The sequence below is a fragment of the Lissotriton helveticus genome, chromosome 5_1 (genome assembly GCF_964261635.1).
Source record: "Lissotriton helveticus chromosome 5_1, aLisHel1.1, whole genome shotgun sequence".
Classification (NCBI taxonomy): domain Eukaryota; kingdom Metazoa; phylum Chordata; class Amphibia; order Caudata; family Salamandridae; genus Lissotriton; species Lissotriton helveticus.
In genome coordinates, this window is record NC_136065.1 from 1650553566 (window position 1) to 1650577638 (window position 24073).

The 24073-nt window shown below is 38.9% G+C and overlaps 17 non-coding genes across 17 annotated transcripts; all 17 read left to right on the forward strand.

Moving 5' to 3' along the window:
* Window positions 1–206: 206 nt before the first annotated feature.
* TRNAR-CCU (transfer RNA arginine (anticodon CCU)) lies at window positions 207–279 on the forward strand. The gene has a single exon. It is a non-coding gene; the product is annotated as a tRNA-Arg (tRNA).
* A 2241-nt stretch (window positions 280–2520) lies between these two features.
* TRNAR-UCG (transfer RNA arginine (anticodon UCG)) lies at window positions 2521–2593 on the forward strand. The gene has a single exon. It is a non-coding gene; the product is annotated as a tRNA-Arg (tRNA).
* Window positions 2594–4115: 1522 nt separating this feature from the next.
* On the forward strand, window positions 4116–4188 carry TRNAQ-UUG (transfer RNA glutamine (anticodon UUG)). Its single transcript has one exon. It is a non-coding gene; the product is annotated as a tRNA-Gln (tRNA).
* Window positions 4189–4992: 804 nt separating this feature from the next.
* TRNAR-CCU (transfer RNA arginine (anticodon CCU)) lies at window positions 4993–5065 on the forward strand. Its single transcript has one exon. It is a non-coding gene; the product is annotated as a tRNA-Arg (tRNA).
* Window positions 5066–7306: 2241 nt separating this feature from the next.
* TRNAR-UCG (transfer RNA arginine (anticodon UCG)) lies at window positions 7307–7379 on the forward strand. Its single transcript has one exon. It is a non-coding gene; the product is annotated as a tRNA-Arg (tRNA).
* A 1522-nt stretch (window positions 7380–8901) lies between these two features.
* Window positions 8902–8974, forward strand: TRNAQ-UUG (transfer RNA glutamine (anticodon UUG)). Its single transcript has one exon. It is a non-coding gene; the product is annotated as a tRNA-Gln (tRNA).
* Window positions 8975–9777: 803 nt separating this feature from the next.
* On the forward strand, window positions 9778–9850 carry TRNAR-CCU (transfer RNA arginine (anticodon CCU)). The gene has a single exon. It is a non-coding gene; the product is annotated as a tRNA-Arg (tRNA).
* Window positions 9851–10496: 646 nt separating this feature from the next.
* On the forward strand, window positions 10497–10569 carry TRNAR-UCG (transfer RNA arginine (anticodon UCG)). Its single transcript has one exon. It is a non-coding gene; the product is annotated as a tRNA-Arg (tRNA).
* A 1523-nt stretch (window positions 10570–12092) lies between these two features.
* Window positions 12093–12165, forward strand: TRNAR-UCG (transfer RNA arginine (anticodon UCG)). The gene has a single exon. It is a non-coding gene; the product is annotated as a tRNA-Arg (tRNA).
* Window positions 12166–12968: 803 nt separating this feature from the next.
* TRNAR-CCU (transfer RNA arginine (anticodon CCU)) lies at window positions 12969–13041 on the forward strand. Its single transcript has one exon. It is a non-coding gene; the product is annotated as a tRNA-Arg (tRNA).
* Window positions 13042–13680: 639 nt separating this feature from the next.
* On the forward strand, window positions 13681–13753 carry TRNAR-UCG (transfer RNA arginine (anticodon UCG)). The gene has a single exon. It is a non-coding gene; the product is annotated as a tRNA-Arg (tRNA).
* Window positions 13754–14556: 803 nt separating this feature from the next.
* TRNAR-CCU (transfer RNA arginine (anticodon CCU)) lies at window positions 14557–14629 on the forward strand. The gene has a single exon. It is a non-coding gene; the product is annotated as a tRNA-Arg (tRNA).
* A 3838-nt stretch (window positions 14630–18467) lies between these two features.
* TRNAR-UCG (transfer RNA arginine (anticodon UCG)) lies at window positions 18468–18540 on the forward strand. Its single transcript has one exon. It is a non-coding gene; the product is annotated as a tRNA-Arg (tRNA).
* An 803-nt stretch (window positions 18541–19343) lies between these two features.
* On the forward strand, window positions 19344–19416 carry TRNAR-CCU (transfer RNA arginine (anticodon CCU)). The gene has a single exon. It is a non-coding gene; the product is annotated as a tRNA-Arg (tRNA).
* A 646-nt stretch (window positions 19417–20062) lies between these two features.
* Window positions 20063–20135, forward strand: TRNAQ-UUG (transfer RNA glutamine (anticodon UUG)). Its single transcript has one exon. It is a non-coding gene; the product is annotated as a tRNA-Gln (tRNA).
* An 803-nt stretch (window positions 20136–20938) lies between these two features.
* On the forward strand, window positions 20939–21011 carry TRNAR-CCU (transfer RNA arginine (anticodon CCU)). Its single transcript has one exon. It is a non-coding gene; the product is annotated as a tRNA-Arg (tRNA).
* Window positions 21012–21657: 646 nt separating this feature from the next.
* TRNAR-UCG (transfer RNA arginine (anticodon UCG)) lies at window positions 21658–21730 on the forward strand. The gene has a single exon. It is a non-coding gene; the product is annotated as a tRNA-Arg (tRNA).
* The last annotated feature ends 2343 nt before the right edge of the window (window positions 21731–24073 follow it).

The window sequence follows — 24073 nt, forward strand, 5'->3', positions numbered from 1 at the left end:
TGGTACTCCTCCAATCTCTCTGCACTTGCTACAAATGCAGAGTCTCCATTATAGCACAGAACAGAGTGTTAAAGTCGGGGATGGAAGAGGATGAAAATGGGAAGTTTACTTATGGAGAGAACTGAGAAATATCCTGTGTGCAGACACCAGTATTGGACGATTGAATACATTTAAATAATGCCTCTAGATTGCTGGCATTTATCTGTGCCTCAGTGGCCTAATGGATAAGGCACTGGCCTCCTAAGCCAGGGATTGTGGGTTCGAGTCCCATCTGAGGTGCAAACCAAGGTTCACTCTTACTTTTCCAGAAAAATAAGTATATTTATTACATGCTTCCTCTCAGATGTTTATGAGGTATTAGGAACTTTGAAATGGTACCATTTTACTTCTGTACTCTTCAGAGTCATGTTGATGTTCTGAAACTACAAAGTCAATTTTTAAACACCTATCTTTGTCAGATGCATTTTTGACCCGGCAGAAGATATTCCTTTGGAAAAAATGATTTGAATTGGATTGGTGTAACTGTTGTTCCTAGAGGTGGTGAAAGGCTTTCAGGCACTTGAATAGGGCAAGTCAGGATTCATGAATCGTATACAACCTTTGAGTGTGTGTAAATTGGAATATCCAGGAAGGAGCAGTTTGAACTACTTTCAAAACAGTTTCTCTCCACTTCTGGAAACATCCAGAGCTATATAAAGCATACTCTGAGCTTTAATCTCATGAAGAAAGAGGTTTAAATGCAAAAAAGAAAACAATAGCTTATCGTACTGGTGACATTCTCATTATATAAATTCCAAAAAAGTGATTTAATTGAAAGGAGCTGAAAAAACCCCACAATGGTTTGTAAACCTAAATAACTATAAATAATATATTTTCCATCCTTGCATACCACCTACAGTATATAAATAAACGCAGCAGGACACATGACCGCGTGGCCTAATGGATAAGGTGTCTGACTTCAAATCAGAAGATTGAGGGTTCAAGTCCCTTCGTGGTCAGTTTTTGTCAATGGTCACACAATTCAGGTTTCCATTCAGAATGGAAGCAGGCTCTTCCAATACTCTCATAGCCATCATGTTCTCATTCCTAATTAATAATAAAGTGGGGTACATACTGCACAGTCATTTAGATTGCATCTACAGTCTAAAATCTAGTGCATTTAAGTGGCATTAAAAAGTGGTTCTATGTACACGCACTGAATATGTATTAGGTTTGCAGAATATTGACTTGACAGAATGGGTTTTTAGCTTAAGTGTGTGTAGATGAACTGCAAGGTGTGTAAGTATGTGTTCATGGGGTGCTTCAAGTGTAAAATCTGTATGATTTGTGAAGTTAAAGTGCTAATTTTGCCTACGAGAAAGAAAAGTACTACAGAAGAATTATAAAGGATTGGCACATTGGCTGCCTTTGCTGATGACACAGTTGGCTAATTTGTAAAGCACTGGTCTATTAAGTTGCAGAGTGTGGTTGAACTTGGTTAGTAGACTTGGTGCCTGTTTCTGTGTCCTGCTGAAGACAAGGACGGCTTGATACCACTGTCAAAGCCCAGTTTAATGAGAAAAGCATCCATGGAAGAAGAAGTGTTGATTCGAAAGTGGTACTCCTCCAATTTCTCTGCACTTGCTACAAATGCAGAGTCTCCATTATAGCACAGAACAGAGTGTTAAAGTCGGGGATGGAAGAGGATGAAAATGGGAAGTTTACTTATGGAGAGAACTGAGAAATATCCTGTGTGCAGACACCAGTGTTGGACGATTGAATACATTTAAATAATGCCTCTAGATTGCTGGCATTTATCTGTGCCTCAGTGGCCTAATGGATAAGGCACTGGCCTCTTAAGCCAGGGATGGTGGGTTCGAGTCCCATCTGAGGTGCAAACTAAAGTTCACTCTTACTTTTCCAGACAAATAAGTAATTTATTACATGCCTACTCTCAGATGTTTATGAGGTATTAGGAACTTTGAAATGGTACCATTTTACTTCTGTACTCTTCAGAGTCATGTTGATGTTCTGAAACTACAAAGTCAATTTTTAAACACCTTTCTTTGTCAGATGCATTTTTGACCCGGCAGAAGATATTCCTTTGGAAAAAATGATTTGAATTGGATTGGTGTAACTGTTGTTTCTAGAGGTGGTGAAAGGCTTTCAGGCACTTGAATAGGGCAAGTCAGGATTCATGAAACGTATACAACATTTGAGTGTGTGTAAATTGGAATATCCAGGAAGGAGCAGTTTGTACTACTTTCAAAACAGTTTCTCTCCACTTCTGGAAACATCCAGAGCTATATAAAGCATACTCTGAGCTTTAATCTCATGAAGAAAGAGGTTTAAATGCAAAAAAGAAAACAATAGCTTATCGTACTGGTGACATTCTCATTATATAAATTCCAAAAAAAGTGATTTAATTGAAAGGAGCTGAAAAAACCCCACAATGGTTTGTAAACCTAAATAACTATAAATAATATATTTTCCATCCTTGCATACCACCTACAGTATATAAATAAACGCAGCAGGGCACATGACCGCGTGGCCTAATGGATAAGGCGTCTGACTTCGAATCAGAAGATTGAGGGATCTAGTCCCTTCGTGGTCGGTTTTTGCCAATGGTCACACAATTCAGGTTTCCATTCAGAATGGAAGCAGGCTCTTCCAATACTCTCATAGCCATCATGTTCTCATTCCTAATTAATAATAAAGTGGAGTACATACTGCACAGTCATTTAGATTGCATCTTCAGTCTAAAATCTAGTGCATTTAAGTGGCATTAAAAAGTGCTTCTATGTACACGCACTGAATATGTACTAGGTTTGCAGACTTTTGACTTCACAGAATGGGTTTTTAGCTTAAGTGTGTGTAGATGAACTGCAAGGTGTGTAAGTATGTGTTCATGGAGTGCTTCAAGTGTAAAATCTGTATGATTTGTGCAGTTAAAGTGCTAATTTTGCCTACGAGAAAGAAAAGTACAACAGAAGAATTATAAAGGATTGGCACATTGGCTGCCTTTGCTGATGACACAGTTGGCTAATTTGTAAAGCACTGGTCTATTAAGTTGCAGAGTGTGGTTGAACTTGGTTAGTAGACTTGGTGCCTGTTTCTGTGTCCTGCTGAAGACAAGGGCAGCTTGATACCACTGTCAAAGCCCAGTTTAATGAGAAAAGCATCCATGGAAGAAGAAGTGTTGATTCGAAAATGGTACTCCTCCAATTTCTCTGCACTTGCTACAAATGCAGAGTCTCCATTATAGCACAGAACAGAGTGTTAAAGTCGGGGATGGAAGAGGATGAAAATGGGAAGTTTACTTATGGAGAGAACTGAGAAATATCCTGTGTGCAGACACCAGTGTTGGACGATTGAATACATTTAAATAATGCCTCTAGATTGTTGGCATTAATCTGTGCCTCAGTGGCCTAATGGATAAGGCACTGGCCTCCTAAGCTAGGAATTGTGGGTTCAAGTCCCATCTGAGGTGCAAACCAAAGTTCACTCTTACTTTTCCAGAAAAATACGTATATTTATTACATGCTTCCTCTCAGATGTTTATGAGGTATTAGGAACTTTGAAATGGTACCATTTTACTTCTGTACTCTCCAGAGTCATGTTGATGTTCTGAAACTACAAAGTCAATTTTTAAACACCTATCTTTGTCAGATGCATTTTTGACCCGGCAGAAGATATTCCTTTGGAAAAAATGATTTGAATTGGATTGGTGTAACTGTTGTTTCTAGAGGTGGTGAAAGGCTTTCAGGCACTTGAATAGGGCAAGTCAGGATTCATGAAACGTATACAACCTTTGAGTGTGTGTAAATTGGAATATCCAGGAAGGAGCAGTTTGTACTACTTTCAAAACATTTTCTCTCCACTTCTGGAAACATCCAGAGCTATATACAGCATACTCTGAGCTTTAATCTCATGAAGAAAGAGGTTTAAATGCAAAAAAGAAAACAATAGCTTATCGTACTGGTGACATTCTCATTATATAAATTCCAAAAAAGTGATTTAATTGAAAGGAGCTGAAAAAACCCCACAATGGTTTGTAAACCTAAATAACTATAAATAATATATTTTCCATCCTTGCATACCGCCTACAGTATATAAATAAACGCAGCAGGACACATGACCGCGTGGCCTAATGGATAAGGCGTCTGACTTTGAATCAGAAGATTGAGGGTTCGAGTCCCTTCGTGGTCGGGTTTTGCCAATGGTCACACAATTCAGGTTTCCATTCAGAATGGAAGCAGGCTCTTCCAATACTCTCATAGCCATCATGTTCTCATTCCTAATTAATAATAAAGTGGAGTACATACTGCACAGTCATTTAGATTGCATCTTCAGTCTAAAATCTAGTGCATTTAAGTGGCATTAAAAAGTGCTTCTATGTACACGCACTGAATATGTACTAGGTTTGCAGACTTTTGACTTCACAGAATGGGTTTTTAGCTTAAGTGTGTGTAGATGAACTGCAAGGTGTGTAAGTATGTGTTCATGGAGTGCTTCAAGTGTAAAATCTGTATGATTTGTGCAGTTAAAGTGCTAATTTTGCCTACGAGAAAGAAAAGTACTACAGAAGAATTATAAAGGATTGGCACATTGGCTGCCTTTGCTGATGACACAGTTGGCTAATTTGTAAAGCACTGGTCTATTAAGTTGCAGAGTGTGGTTGAACTTGGTTAGTAGACTTGGTGCCTGTTTCTGTGTCCTGCTGAAGACAAGGACGGCTTGATACCACTGTCAAAGCCCAGTTTAATGAGAAAAGCATCCATGGAAGAAGAAGTGTTGATTCGAAAACTGGTACTCCTCCAATCTCTCTGCACTTGCTACAAATGCAGAGTCTCCATTATAGCACAGAACAGAGTGTTAAAGTCGGGGATGGAAGAGGATGAAAATGGGAAGTTTACTTATGGAGAGAACTGAGAAATATCCTGTGTGCAGACACCAGTATTGGACGATTGAATACATTTAAATAATGCCTCTAGATTGCTGGCATTTATCTGTGCCTCAGTGGCCTAATGGATAAGGCACTGGCCTCCTAAGCCAGGGATTGTGGGTTCGAGTCCCATCTGAGGTGCAAACCAAGGTTCACTCTTACTTTTCCAGAAAAATAAGTATATTTATTACATGCTTCCTCTCAGATGTTTATGAGGTATTAGGAACTTTGAAATGGTACCATTTTACTTCTGTACTCTTCAGAGTCATGTTGATGTTCTGAAACTACAAAGTCAATTTTTAAACACCTATCTTTGTCAGATGCATTTTTGACCCGGCAGAAGATATTCCTTTGGAAAAAATGATTTGAATTGGATTGGTGTAACTGTTGTTCCTAGAGGTGGTGAAAGGCTTTCAGGCACTTGAATAGGGCAAGTCAGGATTCATGAATCGTATACAACCTTTGAGTGTGTGTAAATTGGAATATCCAGGAAGGAGCAGTTTGAACTACTTTCAAAACAGTTTCTCTCCACTTCTGGAAACATCCAGAGCTATATAAAGCATACTCTGAGCTTTAATCTCATGAAGAAAGAGGTTTAAATGCAAAAAAGAAAACAATAGCTTATCGTACTGGTGACATTCTCATTATATAAATTCCAAAAAAGTGATTTAATTGAAAGGAGCTGAAAAAACCCCACAATGGTTTGTAAACCTAAATAACTATAAATAATATATTTTCCATCCTTGCATACCACCTACAGTATATAAATAAACGCAGCAGGACACATGACCGCGTGGCCTAATGGATAAGGTGTCTGACTTCAAATCAGAAGATTGAGGGTTCAAGTCCCTTCGTGGTCAGTTTTTGTCAATGGTCACACAATTCAGGTTTCCATTCAGAATGGAAGCAGGCTCTTCCAATACTCTCATAGCCATCATGTTCTCATTCCTAATTAATAATAAAGTGGGGTACATACTGCACAGTCATTTAGATTGCATCTACAGTCTAAAATCTAGTGCATTTAAGTGGCATTAAAAAGTGGTTCTATGTACACGCACTGAATATGTATTAGGTTTGCAGAATATTGACTTGACAGAATGGGTTTTTAGCTTAAGTGTGTGTAGATGAACTGCAAGGTGTGTAAGTATGTGTTCATGGGGTGCTTCAAGTGTAAAATCTGTATGATTTGTGAAGTTAAAGTGCTAATTTTGCCTACGAGAAAGAAAAGTATTACAGAAGAATTATAAAGGATTGGCACATTGGCTGCCTTTGCTGATGACACAGTTGGCTAATTTGTAAAGCACTGGTCTATTAAGTTGCAGAGTGTGGTTGAACTTGGTTAGTAGACTTGGTGCCTGTTTCTGTGTCCTGCTGAAGACAAGGACGGCTTGATACCACTGTCAAAGCCCAGTTTAATGAGAAAAGCATCCATGGAAGAAGAAGTGTTGATTCGAAAGTGGTACTCCTCCAATTTCTCTGCACTTGCTACAAATGCAGAGTCTCCATTATAGCACAGAACAGAGTGTTAAAGTCGGGGATGGAAGAGGATGAAAATGGGAAGTTTACTTATGGAGAGAACTGAGAAATATCCTGTGTGCAGACACCAGTGTTGGACGATTGAATACATTTAAATAATGCCTCTAGATTGCTGGCATTTATCTGTGCCTCAGTGGCCTAATGGATAAGGCACTGGCCTCTTAAGCCAGGGATGGTGGGTTCGAGTCCCATCTGAGGTGCAAACTAAAGTTCACTCTTACTTTTCCAGACAAATAAGTAATTTATTACATGCCTACTCTCAGATGTTTATGAGGTATTAGGAACTTTGAAATGGTACCATTTTACTTCTGTACTCTTCAGAGTCATGTTGATGTTCTGAAACTACAAAGTCAATTTTTAAACACCTATCTTTGTCAGATGCATTTTTGACCCGGCAGAAGATATTCCTTTGGAAAAAATGATTTGAATTGGATTGGTGTAACTGTTGTTTCTAGAGGTGGTGAAAGGCTTTCAGGCACTTGAATAGGGCAAGTCAGGATTCATGAAACGTATACAACATTTGAGTGTGTGTAAATTGGAATATCCAGGAAGGAGCAGTTTGTACTACTTTCAAAACAGTTTCTCTCCACTTCTGGAAACATCCAGAGCTATATAAAGCATACTCTGAGCTTTAATCTCATGAAGAAAGAGGTTTAAATGCAAAAAAGAAAACAATAGCTTATCGTACTGGTGACATTCTCATTATATAAATTCCAAAAAAAGTGATTTAATTGAAAGGAGCTGAAAAAACCCCACAATGGTTTGTAAACCTAAATAACTATAAATAATATATTTTCCATCCTTGCATACCACCTACAGTATATAAATAAATGCAGCAGGGCACATGACCGCGTGGCCTAATGGATAAGGCGTCTGACTTCGAATCAGAAGATTGAGGGATCGAGTCCCTTCGTGGTCGGTTTTTGCCAATGGTCACACAATTCAGGTTTCCATTCAGAATGGAAGCAGGCTCTTCCAATACTCTCATAGCCATCATGTTCTCATTCCTAATTAATAATAAAGTGGAGTACATACTGCACAGTCATTTAGATTGCATCTTCAGTCTAAAATCTAGTGCATTTAAGTGGCATTAAAAAGTGCTTCTATGTACACGCACTGAATATGTACTAGGTTTGCAGACTTTTGACTTCACAGAATGGGTTTTTAGCTTAAGTGTGTGTAGATGAACTGCAAGGTGTGTAAGTATGTGTTCATGGAGTGCTTCAAGTGTAAAATCTGTATGATTTGTGCAGTTAAAGTGCTAATTTTGCCTACGAGAAAGAAAAGTACAACAGAAGAATTATAAAGGATTGGCACATTGGCTGCCTTTGCTGATGACACAGTTGGCTAATTTGTAAAGCACTGGTCTATTAAGTTGCAGAGTGTGGTTGAACTTGGTTAGTAGACTTGGTGCCTGTTTCTGTGTCCTGCTGAAGACAAGGGCAGCTTGATACCACTGTCAAAGCCCAGTTTAATGAGAAAAGCATCCATGGAAGAAGAAGTGTTGATTCGAAAATGGTACTCCTCCAATTTCTCTGCACTTGCTACAAATGCAGAGTCTCCATTATAGCACAGAACAGAGTGTTAAAGTCGGGGATGGAAGAGGATGAAAATGGGAAGTTTACTTATGGAGAGAACTGAGAAATATCCTGTGTGCAGACACCAGTGTTGGACGATTGAATACATTTAAATAATGCCTCTAGATTGTTGGCATTAATCTGTGCCTCAGTGGCCTAATGGATAAGGCACTGGCCTCCTAAGCTAGGAATTGTGGGTTCAAGTCCCATCTGAGGTGCAAACCAAAGTTCACTCTTACTTTTCCAGAAAAATACGTATATTTATTACATGCTTCCTCTCAGATGTTTATGAGGTATTAGGAACTTTGAAATGGTACCATTTTACTTCTGTACTCTCCAGAGTCATGTTGATGTTCTGAAACTACAAAGTCAATTTTTAAACACCTATCTTTGTCAGATGCATTTTTGACCCGGCAGAAGATATTCCTTTGGAAAAAATGATTTGAATTGGATTGGTGTAACTGTTGTTTCTAGAGGTGGTGAAAGGCTTTCAGGCACTTGAATAGGGCAAGTCAGGATTCATGAAACGTATACAACCTTTGAGTGTGTGTAAATTGGAATATCCAGGAAGGAGCAGTTTGTACTACTTTCAAAACATTTTCTCTCCACTTCTGGAAACATCCAGAGCTATATACAGCATACTCTGAGCTTTAATCTCATGAAGAAAGAGGTTTAAATGCAAAAAAGAAAACAATAGCTTATCGTACTGGTGACATTCTCATTATATAAATTCCAAAAAAGTGATTTAATTGAAAGGAGCTGAAAAAACCCCACAATGGTTTGTAAACCTAAATAACTATAAATAATATATTTTCCATCCTTGCATACCGCCTACAGTATATAAATAAACGCAGCAGGACACATGACCGCGTGGCCTAATGGATAAGGCGTCTGACTTTGAATCAGAAGATTGAGGGTTCGAGTCCCTTCGTGGTCGGGTTTTGCCAATGGTCACACAATTCAGGTTTCCATTCAGAATGGAAGCAGGCTCTTCCAATACTCTCATAGCCATCATGTTCTCATTCCTAATTAATAATAAAGTGGAGTACATACTGCACAGTCATTTAGATTGCATCTTCAGTCTAAAATCTAGTGCATTTAAGTGGCATTAAAAAGTGCTTCTATGTACACGCACTGAATATGTACTAGGTTTGCAGACTTTTGACTTCACAGAATGGGTTTTTAGCTTAAGTGTGTGTAGATGAACTGCAAGATGTGTAAGTATGTGTTCATGGAGTGCTTCAAGTGTAAAATCTGTATGATTTGTGCAGTTAAAGTGCTAATTTTGCCTACGAGAAAGAAAAGTACTACAGAAGAATTATAAAGGATTGGCACATTGGCTGCCTTTGCTGATGACACAGTTGGCTAATTTGTAAAGCACTGGTCTATTAAGTTGCAGAGTGTGGTTGAACTTGGTTAGTAGACTTGGTGCCTGTTTCTGTGTCCTGCTGAAGACAAGGACGGCTTGATACCACTGTCAAAGCCCAGTTTAATGAGAAAAGCATCCATGGAAGAAGAAGTGTTGATTCGAAAATGGTACTCCTCCAATTTCTCTGCACTTGCTACAAATGCAGAGTCTCCATTATAGCACAGAACAGAGTGTTAAAGTCGGGGATGGAAGAGGATGAAAATGGGAAGTTTACTTATGGAGAGAACTGAGAAATATCCTGTGTGCAGACACCAGTGTTGGACGATTGAATACATTTAAATAATGCCTCTAGATTGCTGGCATTTATCTGTGCCTCAGTGGCCAAATGGATAAGGCACTGGCCTCCTGAGCCAGGGATTGTGGGTTCGAGTCCCATCTGAGGTGCAAACCAAGGTTCACTCTTACTTTTCCAGAAAAATAAGTATATTTATTACATGCTTCCTCTCAGATGTTTATGAGGTATTAGGAACTTTGAAATGGTACCATTTTACTTCTGTACTCTTCAGAGTCATGTTGATGTTCTGAAACTACAAAGTCAATTTTTAAACACCTATCTTTGTCAGATGCATTTTTGACCCGGCAGAAGATATTCCTTTGGAAAAAATGATTTGAATTGGATTGGTGTAACTGTTGTTCCTAGAGGTGGTGAAAGGCTTTCAGGCACTTGAATAGGGCAAGTCAGGATTCATGAAACGTATACAACCTTTGAGTGTGTGTAAATTGGAATATCCAGGAAGGAGCAGTTTGTACTACTTTCAAAACAGTTTCTCTCCACTTCTGGAAACATCAAGAGCTATATAAAGCATACTCTGAGCTTTAATCTCATGAAGAAAGAGGTTTAAATGCAAAAAAGAAAACAATAGCTTATTGTACTGGTGACATTCTCATTATATAAATTCCCAAAAAGTGATTTAATTGAAAGGAGCTGAAAACCCCCCACAATGGTTTGTAAACCTAAATAACTATAAAAAATATATTTTCCATCCTTGCATACCACCTACAGTATATAAATAAATGCAGCAGGGCACATGACTGCGTGGCCTAATGGATAAGGCGTCTGACTTCGAATCAGAAGATTGAGGGTTCGAGTCCCTTCGTGGTCGGTTTTTGCCAATGGTCACACAATTCAGGTTTCCATTCAGAATGGAAGCAGGCTCTTCCAATACTCTCATAGCCATCATGTTCTCATTCCTAATTAATAATAAAGTGGAGTACATACTGCACAGTCATTTAGATTGCATCTTCAGTCTAAAATCTAGTGCATTTAAGTGGCATTAAAAAGTGCTTCTATGTACACGCACTGAATATGTACTAGGTTTGCAGACTTTTGACTTCACAGAATGGGTTTTTAGCTTAAGTGTGTGTAGATGAACTGCAAGGTGTGTAAGTATGTGTTCATGGGGTGCTTCAAGTGTAAAATCTGTATGATTTGTGAAGTTAAAGTGCTAATTTTGCCTACGAGAAAGAAAAGTACTACAGAAGAATTATAAAGGATTGGCACATTGGCTGCCTTTGCTGATGACACAGTTGGCTAATTTGTAAAGCACTGGTCTATTAAGTTGCAGAGTGTGGTTGAACTTGGTTAGTAGACTTGGTGCCTGTTTCTGTGTCCTGCTGAAGACAAGGACGGCTTGATACCACTGTCAAAGCCCAGTTTAATGAGAAAAGCATCCATGGAAGAAGAAGTGTTGATTCGAAAGTGGTACTCCTCCAATTTCTCTGCACTTGCTACAAATGCAGAGTCTCCATTATAGCACAGAACAGAGTGTTAAAGTCGGGGATGGAAGAGGATGAAAATGGGAAGTTTACTTATGGAGAGAACTGAGAAATATCCTGTGTGCAGACACCAGTGTTGGACGATTGAATACATTTAAATAATGCCTCTAGATTGCTGGCATTTATCTGTGCCTCAGTGGCCTAATGGATAAGGCACTGGCCTCTTAAGCCAGGGATGGTGGGTTCGAGTCCCATCTGAGGTGCAAACTAAAGTTCACTCTTACTTTTCCAGAAAAATAAGTATATTTATTACATGCTTCCTCTCAGATGTTTATGAGGTATTAGGAACTTTGAAATGGTACAATTTTACTTCTGTACTCTTCAGAGTCATGTTGATGTTCTGAAACTACAAAGTCAATTTTTAAACACCTATCTTTGTCAGATGCATTTTTGACCCGGCAGAAGATATTCCTTTGGAAAAAATGATTTGAATTGGATTGGTGTAACTGTTGTTTCTAGAGGTGGTGAAAGGCTTTCAGGCACTTGAATAGGGCAAGTCAGGATTCATGAAACGTATACAACATTTGAGTGTGTGTAAATTGGAATATCCAGGAAGGAGCAGTTTGTACTACTTTCAAAACAGTTTCTCTCCACTTCTGGAAACATCCAGAGCTATATAAAGCATACTCTGAGCTTTAATCTCATGAAGAAAGAGGTTTAAATGCAAAAAAGAAAACAATAGCTTATCGTACTGGTGACATTCTCATTATATAAATTCAAAAAAAAGTGATTTAATTGAAAGGAGCTGAAAAAACCCCACAATGGTTTGTAAACCTAAATCCCTATAAATAATATATTTTCCATCCTTGCATACCACCTACAGTATATAAATAAACGCAGCAGGGCACATGACTGCGTGGCCTAATGGATAAGGCGTCTGACTTCGAATCAGAAGATTGAGGGATCGAGTCCCTTCGTGGTCGGTTTTTGCCAATGGTCACACAATTCAGGTTTCCATTCAGAATGGAAGCAGGCTCTTCCAATACTCTCATAGCCATCATGTTCTCATTCCTAATTAATAATAAAGTGGAGTACATACTGCACAGTCATTTAGAGTGCATCTTCAGTCTAAAATCTAGTGCATTTAAGTGGCATTAAAAAGTGCTTCTATGTACACGCACTGAATATGTACTAGGTTTGCAGACTTTTGACTTCACAGAATGGGTTTTTAGCTTAAGTGTGTGTAGATGAACTGCAAGGTATGTAAGTATGTGTTCATGGAGTGCTTCAAGTGTAAAATCTGTATGATTTGTGCAGTTAAAGTGCTAATTTTGCCTACGAGAAAGAAAAGTACAACAGAAGAATTATAAAGGATTGGCACATTGGCTGCCTTTGCTGATGACACAGTTGGCTAATTTGTTAAGCACTGGTCTATTAAGTTGCAGAGTGTGGTTGAACTTGGTTAGTAGACTTGGTGCCTGTTTCTGTGTCCTGCTGAAGACAAGGACGGCTTGATACCACTGTCAAAGCCCAGTTTAATGAGAAAAGCATCCATGGAAGAAGAAGTGTTGATTCGAAAATGGTACTCCTCCAATTTCTCTGCACTTGCTACAAATGCAGAGTCTCCATTATAGCACAGAACAGAGTGTTAAAGTCGGGGATGGAAGAGGATGAAAATGGGAAGTTTACTTATGGAGAGAACTGAGAAATATCCTGTGTGCAGACACCAGTGTTGGACGATTGAATACATTTAAATAATGCCTCTAGATTGCTGGCATTTATCTGTGCCTCAGTGGCCTAATGGATAAGGCACTGGCCTCCTAAGCCAGGGATTGTGGGTTCGAGTCCCATCTGAGGTGCAAAACAAGGTTCACTCTTACTTTTCCAGAAAAATAAGTATATTTATTACATGCTTCCTCTCAGATGTTTATGAGGTATTAGGAACTTTGAAATGGTACCATCTGTACTCTTCAGAGTCATGTTGATGTTCTGAAACTACAAAGTCAATTTTTAAACACCTATCTTTGTCAGATGCATTTTTGACCCGGCAGAAGATATTCCTTTGGAAAAAATGATTTGAATTGGATTGGTGTAGCTGTTGTTTCTAGAGGTAGTGAAAGGCTTTCAGGCACTTGAATAGGGCAAGTCAGGATTCATGAAACGTATACAACCTTTGAGTGTGTGTAAATTGGAATATCCAGGAAGGAGCAGTTTGTACTACTTTCAAAACAGTTTCTCTCCACTTCTGGAAACATCCAGAGCTATATAAAGCATACTCTGAGCTTTAATCTCATGAAGAAAGAGGTTTAAATGCAAAAAAGAAAACAATAGCTTATCGTACTGGTGACATTCTCATTATATAAATTCCAAAAAAGTGATTTAATTGAAAGGAGCTGAAAAAACCCCACAATGGTTTGTAAACCTAAATAACTATAAATAATATATTTTCCATCCTTGCATACCACCTACAGTATATAAATAAACGCAGCAGGACACATGACCGCGTGGCCTAATGGATAAGGCGTCTGACTTCGAATCAGAAGATTGAGGGTTCGAGTCCCTTCATGGTCGGTTTTTGCCAATGGTCACACAATTCAGGTTTCCATTCAGAATGGAAGCAGGCTCTTCCAATACTCTCATAGCCATCATGTTCTCATTCCTAATTAATAATAAAGTGGAGTACATACTGCACAGTCATTTAGATTGCATCTTCAGTCTAAAATCTAGTGCATTTAAGTGGCATTAAAAAGTGCTTCTATGTACACGCACTGAATATGTACTAGGTTTGCAGACTTTTGACTTCACAGAATGGGTTTTTAGCTTAAGTGTGTGTAGATGAACTGCAAGGTGTGTAAGTATGTGTTCATGGAGTGCTTCAAGTGTAAAATCTGTATGATTTGTGCAGTTAAAGTGCTAATTTTGCCTACGAGAAAGAAAAGTACAACAGAAGAATTATAAAGGATTGGCACATTGGCTGCCTTTGCTGATGACACAGTTGGCTAATTTGTAAAGCACTGGTCTATTAAGTTGCAGAGTGTGGTTGAACTTGGTTAGTAGACTTGGTGCCTGTTTCTGTGTCCTGCTGAAGACAAGGACGGCTTGATACCACTGTCAAAGCCCAGTTTAATGAGAAAAGCATCCATGGAAGAAGAAGTGTTGATTCGAAAATGGTACTCCTCCAATTTCTCTGCACTTGCTACAAATGCAGAGTCTCCATTATAGCACAGAACAGAGTGTTAAAGTCGGGGATGGAAGAGCATGAAAATGGGAAGTTTACTTATGGAGAGAACTGAGAAATATCCTGTGTGCAGACACCAGTGTTGGACGATTGAATACATTTAAATAATGCCTCTAGATTGTTGGCATTTATCTGTGCCTCAGTGGCCTAATGGATAAGGCACTGGCCTCCTAAGCCAGGGATTGTGGGTTCGAGTCCCATCTGAGGTGCAAACCAAAGTTCACTCTTACTTTTCCAGAAAAATAAGTATATTTATTACATGCTTCCTCTCAGATGTTTATGAGGTATTAGGAACTTTGAAATGGTACCATTTTACTTCTGTACTCTTCAGAGTCATGTTGATGTTCTGAAACTACAAAGTCAATTTTTAAACACCTATCTTTGTCAGATGCATTTTTGACCCGGCAGAAGATATTCCTTTGGAAAAAATGATTTGAATTGGATTGGTGTAGCTGTTGTTTCTAGAGGTAGTGAAAGGCTTTCAGGCACTTGAATAGGGCAAGTCAGGATTCATGAAACGTATACAACCTTTGAGTGTGTGTAAATTGGAATATCCAGGAAGGAGCAGTTTGTACTACTTTCAAAACAGTTTCTCTCCACTTCTGGAAACATCCAGAGCTATATAAAGCATACTCTGAGCTTTAATCTCATGAAGAAAGAGGTTTAAATGCAAAAAAGAAAACAATAGCTTATCGTACTGGTGACATTCTCATTATATAAATTCCAAAAAAGTGATTTAATTGAAAGGAGCTGAAAAAACCCCACAATGGTTTGTAAACCTAAATAACTATAAATAATTTATTTTCCATCCTTGCATACCACCTACAGTATATAAATAAACGCAGCAGGACACATGACCGCGTGGCCTAATGGATAAGGCGTCTGACTTCGAATCAGAAGATTGAGGGTACGGGTCCCTTCGTGGTCGGTTTTTGCCAATGGTCACACAATTCAGGTTTCCATTCAGAATGGAAGCAGGCTCTTCCAATACTCTCATAGCCATCATGTTCTCATTCCTAATTAATAATAAAGTGGAGTACATACTGCACAGTCATTTAGATTGCATCTTCAGTCTAAAATCTAGTGCATTTAAGTGGCATTAAAAAGTGCTTCTATGTACACGCACTGAATATGTACTAGGTTTGCAGACTTTTGACTTCACAGAATGGGTTTTTAGCTTAAGTGTGTGTAGATGAACTGCAAGGTGTGTAAGTATGTGTTCATGGAGTGCTTCAAGTGTAAAATCTGTATGATTTGTGCAGTTAAAGTGCTAATTTTGCCTACGAGAAAGAAAAGTACTACAGAAGAATTATAAAGGATTGGCACATTGGCTGCCTTTGCTGATGACACAGTTGGCTAATTTGTAAAGCACTGGTCTATTAAGTTGCAGAGTGTGGTTGAACTTGGTTAGTAGACTTGGTGCCTGTTTCTGTGTCCTGCTGAAGACAAGGACGGCTTGATACCACTGTCAAAGCCCAGTTTAATGAGAAAAGCATCCATGGAAGAAGAAGTGTTGATTCGAAAACTGGTACTCCTCCAATCTCTCTGCACTTGCTACAAATGCAGAGTCTCCATTATAGCACAGAACAGAGTGTTAAAGTCGGGGATGGAAGAGGATGAAAATGGGAAGTTTACTTATGGAGAGAACTGAGAAATATCCTGTGTGCAGACACCAGTATTGGACGATTGAATACATTTAAATAATCCCTCTAGATTGCTGGCATTTATCTGTGCCTCAGTGGCCTAATGGATATAGCACTGGCCTTCTAAGCCAGGGATTGTGGGTTCGAGTCCCATCTGAGGTGCAAACCAAGGTTCACTCTTACTTTTCCAGAAAAATAAGTATATTTATTACATGCTTCCTCTCAGATGTTTATGAGGTATTAGGAACTTTGAAATGGTACCATTTTACTTCTGTACTCTTCAGAGTCATGTTGATGTTCTGAAACTACAAAGTCAATTTTTAAACACCTATCTTTGTCAGATGCATTTTTGACCCGGCAGAAGATATTCCTTTGGAAAAAATGATTTGAATTGGATTGGTGTAACTGTTGTTCCTAGAGGTGGTGAAAGGCTTTCAGGCACTTGAATAGGGCAAGTCAGGATTCATGAATCGTATACAACCTTTGAGTGTGTGTAAATTGGAATATCCAGGAAGGAGCAGTTTGAACTACTTTCAAAACAGTTTCTCTCCACTTCTGGAAACATCCAGAGCTATATAAAGCATACTCTGAGCTTTAATCTCATGAAGAAAGAGGTTTAAATGCAAAAAAGAAAACAATAGCTTATCGTACTGGTGACATTCTCATTATATAAATTCCAAAAAAGTGATTTAATTGAAAGGAGCTGAAAAAACCCCACAATGGTTTGTAAACCTAAATAACTATAAATAATATATTTTCCATCCTTGCATACCACCTACAGTATATAAATAAACGCAGCAGGACACATGACCGCGTGGCCTAATGGATAAGGCGTCTGACTTCAAATCAGAAGATTGAGGGTTCAAGTCCCTTCGTGGTCAGTTTTTGCCAATGGTCACACAATTCAGGTTTCCATTCAGAATGGAAGCAGGCTCTTCCAATACTCTCATAGCCATCATGTTCTCATTCCTAATTAATAATAAAGTGGGGTACATACTGCACAGTCATTTAGATTGCATCTACAGTCTAAAATCTAGTGCATTTAAGTGGCATTAAAAAGTGGTTCTATGTACACGCACTGAATATGTATTAGGTTTGCAGAATATTGACTTGACAGAATGGGTTTTTAGCTTAAGTGTGTGTAGATGAACTGCAAGGTGTGTAAGTATGTGTTCATGGGGTGCTTCAAGTGTAAAATCTGTATGATTTGTGAAGTTAAAGTGCTAATTTTGCCTACGAGAAAGAAAAGTACTACAGAAGAATTATAAAGGATTGGCACATTGGCTGCCTTTGCTGATGACACAGTTGGCTAATTTGTAAAGCACTGGTCTATTAAGTTGCAGAGTGTGGTTGAACTTGGTTAGTAGACTTGGTGCCTGTTTCTGTGTCCTGCTGAAGACAAGGACGGCTTGATACCACTGTCAAAGCCCAGTTTAATGAGAAAAGCATCCATGGAAGAAGAAGTGTTGATTCGAAAGTGGTACTCCTCCAATTTCTCTGCACTTGCTACAAATGCAGAGTCTCCATTATAGCACAGAACAGAGTGTTAAAGTCGGGGATGGAAGAGGATGAAAATGGGAAGTTTACTTATGGAGAGAACTGAGAAATATCCTGTGTGCAGACACCAGTGTTGGACGATTGAATACATTTAAATAATGCCTCTAGATTGCTGGCATTTATCTGTGCCTCAGTCGCCTAATGGATAAGGCACTGGCCTCTTAAGCCAGGGATGGTGGGTTCGAGTCCCATCTGAGGTGCAAACTAAAGTTCACTCTTACTTTTCCAGACAAATAAGTATATTTATTACATGCCTACTCTCAGATGTTTATGAGGTATTAGGAACTTTGAAATGGTACCATTTTACTTCTGTACTCTTCAGAGTCATGTTGATGTTCTGAAACTACAAAGTCAATTTTTAAACACCTATCTTTGTCAGATGCATTTTTGACCCGGCAGAAGATATTCCTTTGGAAAAAATGATTTGAATTGGATTGGTGTAACTGTTGTTTCTAGAGGTGGTGAAAGGCTTTCAGGCACTTGAATAGGGCAAGTCAGGATTCATGAAACGTATACAACATTTGAGTGTGTGTAAATTGGAATATCCAGGAAGGAGCAGTTTGTACTACTTTCAAAACAGTTTCTCTCCACTTCTGGAAACATCCAGAGCTATATAAAGCATACTCTGAGCTTTAATCTCATGAAGAAAGAGGTTTAAATGCAAAAAAGAAAACAATAGCTTATCGTACTGGTGACATTCTCATTATATAAATTCCAAAAAAAGTGATTTAATTGAAAGGAGCTGAAAAAACCCCACAATGGTTTGTAAACCTAAATAACTATAAATAATATATTTTCCATCCTTGCATACCACCTACAGTATATAAATAAACGCAGCAGGGCACATGACTGCGTGGCCTAATGGATAAGGCGTCTGACTTCGAATCAGAAGATTGAGGGATCGAGTCCCTTCGTGGTCGGTTTTTGCCAATGGTCACACAATTCAGGTTTCCATTCAGAATGGAAGCAGGCTCTTCCAATACTCTCATAGCCATCATGTTCTCATTCCTAATTAATAATAAAGTGGAGTACATACTGCACAGTCATTTAGATTGCATCTTCAGTCTAAAATCTAGTGCATTTAAGTGGCATTAAAAAGTGCTTCTATGTACACGCACTGAATATGTACTAGGTTTGCAGACTTTTGACTTCACAGAATGGGTTTTTAGCTTAAGTGTGTGTAGATGAACTGCAAGGTGTGTAAGTATGTGTTCATGGAGTGCTTCAAGTGTAAAATCTGTATGATTTGTGCAGTTAAAGTGCTAATTTTGCCTACGAGAAAGAAAAGTACAACAGAAGAATTATAAAGGATTGGCACATTGGCTGCCTTTGCTGATGACACAGTTGGCTAATTTGTAAAGCACTGGTCTATTAAGTTGCAGAGTGTGGTTGAACTTGGTTAGTAGACTTGGTGCCTGTTTCTGTGTCCTGCTGAAGACAAGGGCAGCTTGATACCACTGTCAAAGCCCAGTTTAATGAGAAAAGCATCCATGGAAGAAGAAGTGTTGATTCGAAAATGGTACTCCTCCAATTTCTCTGCACTTGCTACAAATGCAGAGTCTCCATTATAGCACAGAACAGAGTGTTAAAGTCGGGGATGGAAGAGGATGAAAATGGGAAGTTTACTTATGGAGAGAACTGAGAAATATCCTGTGTGCAGACACCAGTGTTGGACGATTGAATACATTTAAATAATGCCTCTAGATTGTTGGCATTAATCTGTGCCTCAGTGGCCTAATGGATAAGGCACTGGCCTCCTAAGCTAGGAATTGTGGGTTCGAGTCCCATCTGAGGTGCAAACCAAAGTTCACTCTTCCTTTTCCAGAAAAATACGTATATTTATTACATGCTTCCTCTCAGATGTTTATGAGGTATTAGGAACTTTGAAATGGTACCATTTTACTTCTGTACTCTTCAGAGTCATGTTGATGTTCTGAAACTACAAAGTCAATTTTTAAACACCTATCTTTGTCAGATGCATTTTTGACCCGGCAGAAGATATTCCTTTGGAAAAAATGATTTGAATTGGATTGGTGTAACTGTTGTTTCTAGAGGTGGTGAAAGGCTTTCAGGCACTTGAATAGGGCAAGTCAGGATTCATGAAACGTATACAACCTTTGAGTGTGTGTAAATTGGAATATCCAGGAAGGAGCAGTTTGTACTACTTTCAAAACATTTTCTCTCCACTTCTGGAAACATCCAGAGCTATATACAGCATACTCTGAGCTTTAATCTCATGAAGAAAGAGGTTTAAATGCAAAAAAGAAAACAATAGCTTATCGTACTGGTGACATTCTCATTATATAAATTCCAAAAAAGTGATTTAATTGAAAGGAGCTGAAAAAACCCCACAATGGTTTGTAAACCTAAATAACTATAAATAATATATTTTCCATCCTTGCATACCACCTACAGTATATAAATAAACGCAGCAGGACACATGACCGCGTGGCCTAATGGATAAGGCGTCTGACTTTGAATCAGAAGATTGAGGGTTCGAGTCCCTTTGTGGTCGGGTTTTGCCAATGGTCACACAATTCAGGTTTCCATTCAGAATGGAAGCAGGCTCTTCCAATACTCTCATAGCCATCATGTTCTCATTCCTAATTAATAATAAAGTGGAGTACATACTGCACAGTCATTTAGATTGCATCTTCAGTCTAAAATCTAGTGCATTTAAGTGGCATTAAAAAGTGCTTCTATGTACACGCACTGAATATGTACTAGGTTTGCAGACTTTTGACTTCACAGAATGGGTTTTTAGCTTAAGTGTGTGTAGATGAACTGCAAGATGTGTAAGTATGTGTTCATGGAGTGCTTCAAGTGTAAAATCTGTATGATTTGTGCAGTTAAAGTGCTAATTTTGCCTACGAGAAAGAAAAGTACTACAGAAGAATTATAAAGGATTGGCACATTGGCTGCCTTTGCTGATGACACAGTTGGCTAATTTGTAAAGCACTGGTCTATTAAGTTGCAGAGTGTGGTTGAACTTGGTTAGTAGACTTGGTGCCTGTTTCTGTGTCCTGCTGAAGACAAGGACGGCTTGATACCACTGTCAAAGCCCAGTTTAATGAGAAAAGCATCCATGGAAGAAGAAGTGTTGATTCGAAAATGGTACTCCTCCAATTTCTCTGCACTTGCTACAAATGCAGAGTCTCCATTATAGCACAGAACAGAGTGTTAAAGTCGGGGATGGAAGAGGATGAAAATGGGAAGTTTACTTATGGAGAGAACTGAGAAATATCCTGTGTGCAGACACCAGTGTTGGACGATTGAATACATTTAAATAATGCCTCTAGATTGCTGGCATTTATCTGTGCCTCAGTGGCCAAATGGATAAGGCACTGGCCTCCTGAGCCAGGGATTGTGGGTTCGAGTCCCATCTGAGGTGCAAACCAAGGTTCACTCTTACTTTTCCAGAAAAATAAGTATATTTATTACATGCTTCCTCTCAGATGTTTATGAGGTATTAGGAACTTTGAAATGGTACCATTTTACTTCTGTACTCTTCAGAGTCATGTTGATGTTCTGAAACTACAAAGTCAATTTTTAAACACCTATCTTTGTCAGATGCATTTTTGACCCGGCAGAAGATATTCCTTTGGAAAAAATGATTTGAATTGGATTGGTGTAACTGTTGTTCCTAGAGGTGGTGAAAGGCTTTCAGGCACTTGAATAGGGCAAGTCAGGATTCATGAAACGTATACAACCTTTGAGTGTGTGTAAATTGGAATATCCAGGAAGGAGCAGTTTGTACTACTTTCAAAACAGTTTCTCTCCACTTCTGGAAACATCAAGAGCTATATAAAGCATACTCTGAGCTTTAATCTCATGAAGAAAGAGGTTTAAATGCAAAAAAGAAAACAATAGCTTATTGTACTGGTGACATTCTCATTATATAAATTCCCAAAAAGTGATTTAATTGAAAGGAGCTGAAAACCCCCCACAATGGTTTGTAAACCTAAATAACTATAAATAATATATTTTCCATCCTTGCATACCACCTACAGTATATAAATAAATGCAGCAGGGCACATGACTGCGTGGCCTAATGGATAAGGCGTCTGACTTCGAATCAGAAGATTGAGGGTTCGAGTCCCTTCGTGGTCGGTTTTTGCCAATGGTCACACAATTCAGGTTTCCATTCAGAATGGAAGCAGGCTCTTCCAATACTCTCATAGCCATCATGTTCTCATTCCTAATTAATAATAAAGTGGAGTACATACTGCACAGTCATTTAGATTGCATCTTCAGTCTAAAATCTAGTGCATTTAAGTGGCATTAAAAAGTGCTTCTATGTACACGCACTGAATATGTACTAGGTTTGCAGACTTTTGACTTCACAGAATGGGTTTTTAGCTTAAGTGTGTGTAGATGAACTGCAAGGTGTGTAAGTATGTGTTCATGGAGTGCTTCAAGTGTAAAATCTGTATGATTTGTGCAGTTAAAGTGCTAATTTTGCCTACGAGAAAGAAAAGTACAACAGAAGAATTATAAAGGATTGGCACATTGGCTGCCTTTGCTGATGACACAGTTGGCTAATTTGTAAAGCACTGGTCTATTAAGTTGCAGAGTGTGGTTGAACTTGGTTAGTAGACTTGGTGCCTGTTTCTGTGTCCTGCTGAAGACAAGGACGGCTTGATACCACTGTCAAAGCCCAGTTTAATGAGAAAAGCATCCATGGAAGAAGAAGTGTGGATTCGAAAATGGTACTCCTCCAATTTCTCTGCACTTGCTACAAATGCAGAGTTTCCATTATAGCACAGAACAGAGTGTTAAAGTCGGGGATGGAAGAGGATGAAAATGGGAAGTTTACTTATGGAGAGAACTGAGAAATATCCTGTGTGCAGACACCAGTGTTGGACGATTGAATAGATTTAAATAATGCCTCTAGATTGCTGGCATTTATCTGTGCCTCAGTGGCCTAATGGATAAGGCACTGGCCTCTTAAGCCAGGTATTGTGGGTTCGAGTCCCATCTGAGGTGCAAACTAAAGTTCACTCTTACTTTTCCAGAAAAATAAGTATATTTATTACATGCTTCCTCTCAGATGTTTATGAGGTATTAGGATCTTTGAAATGGTACCATTTTACTTCTGTACTCTTCAGAGTCATGTTGATGTTCTGAAACTACAAAGTCAATTTTTAAACACCTATCTTTGTCAGATGCATTTTTGACCCGGCAGAAGATTTTCCTTTGGAAAAAATGATTTGAATTGGATTGGTGTAACTGTTGTTTCTAGAGGTGGTGAAAGGCTTTCAGGCACTTGAATAGGGCAAGTCAGGATTCATGAAACGTATACAACATTTGAGTGTGTGTAAATTGGAATATCCAGGAAGGAGCAGTTTGTACTACTTTCAAAACAGTTTCTCTCCACTTCTGGAAACATCCAGAGCTATATAAAGCATACTCTGAGCTTTAATCTCATGAAGAAAGAGGTTTAAATGCAAAAAAGAAAACAATAGCTTATCGTACTGGTGACATTCTCATTATATAAATTCCCAAAAAGTGATTTAATTGAAACAAGCTGAAAAAACCCCACAATGGTTTGTAAACCTAAATAACTATAAATAATATATTTTCCATCCTTGCATACCACCTACAGTATATAAATAAACGCAGCAGGACACATGACTGCGTGGCCTAATGGATAAGGCTCTACGGGGTCCAGTTCGAGGGTGACGTAGGTGGACTACGGGTGCCGAGCGTCAAGGGCGGTGTGCCGAATACGCTTCCACCCCCCTCCTGAGACCCATGGTGTTTTGTCATAACACCTGAAAAGTGCAGAAACGATCAGTAGAAGCCTCCTAAACCAGGAGTAATTAGGAATAAGTTTACTATTCCTAATTTTTTTGCACTTTTCACATTTTGATTATTTTTACACTCACGTCCCTAGGTAAGGGTGGGCCTTAGCGTGCCCATACCGCCGGGGTTTATTACACCCAGTCCTGATGAATTGCCGGGTAAATTAACACCGTTTCAATGGCAAGAAACATGTCGACTACCCTATAGGAACCCACCACTCAATAAAAGTGGACTGGTCCCTCACATTCTTTTAAATCCAGTGTCCTTAGTGATCATTTAATAAATTGTTATCTCAGATACACTACTGACATTTTTTAATACCTCCATCACTCACTAATTTTCTTTTGCACACAACACGCCCTCTACCCACTATCCCGCTCCGCAGTAATCCTGGCGTTGCAGCACACCAAAGAGACACTCGGTCTCTTTGGTGGGGCCCGATGATGAAGCATGTCATCACCAGGTGGTGAGTGAGGGCTTTCTTAAACATCCCAGTGTGGGTGTACTGGTGCTCCCGTGAACGGCTTAGCCCTTTCTGCATGGACACTCCTTTCTTGTTTATTGCCTAATGGATAAGGCGTCTGACTTCGAATCAGAAGATTGAGGGTTCGAGTCCCTTCGTGGTCGGTTTTTGCCAATGGTCACACA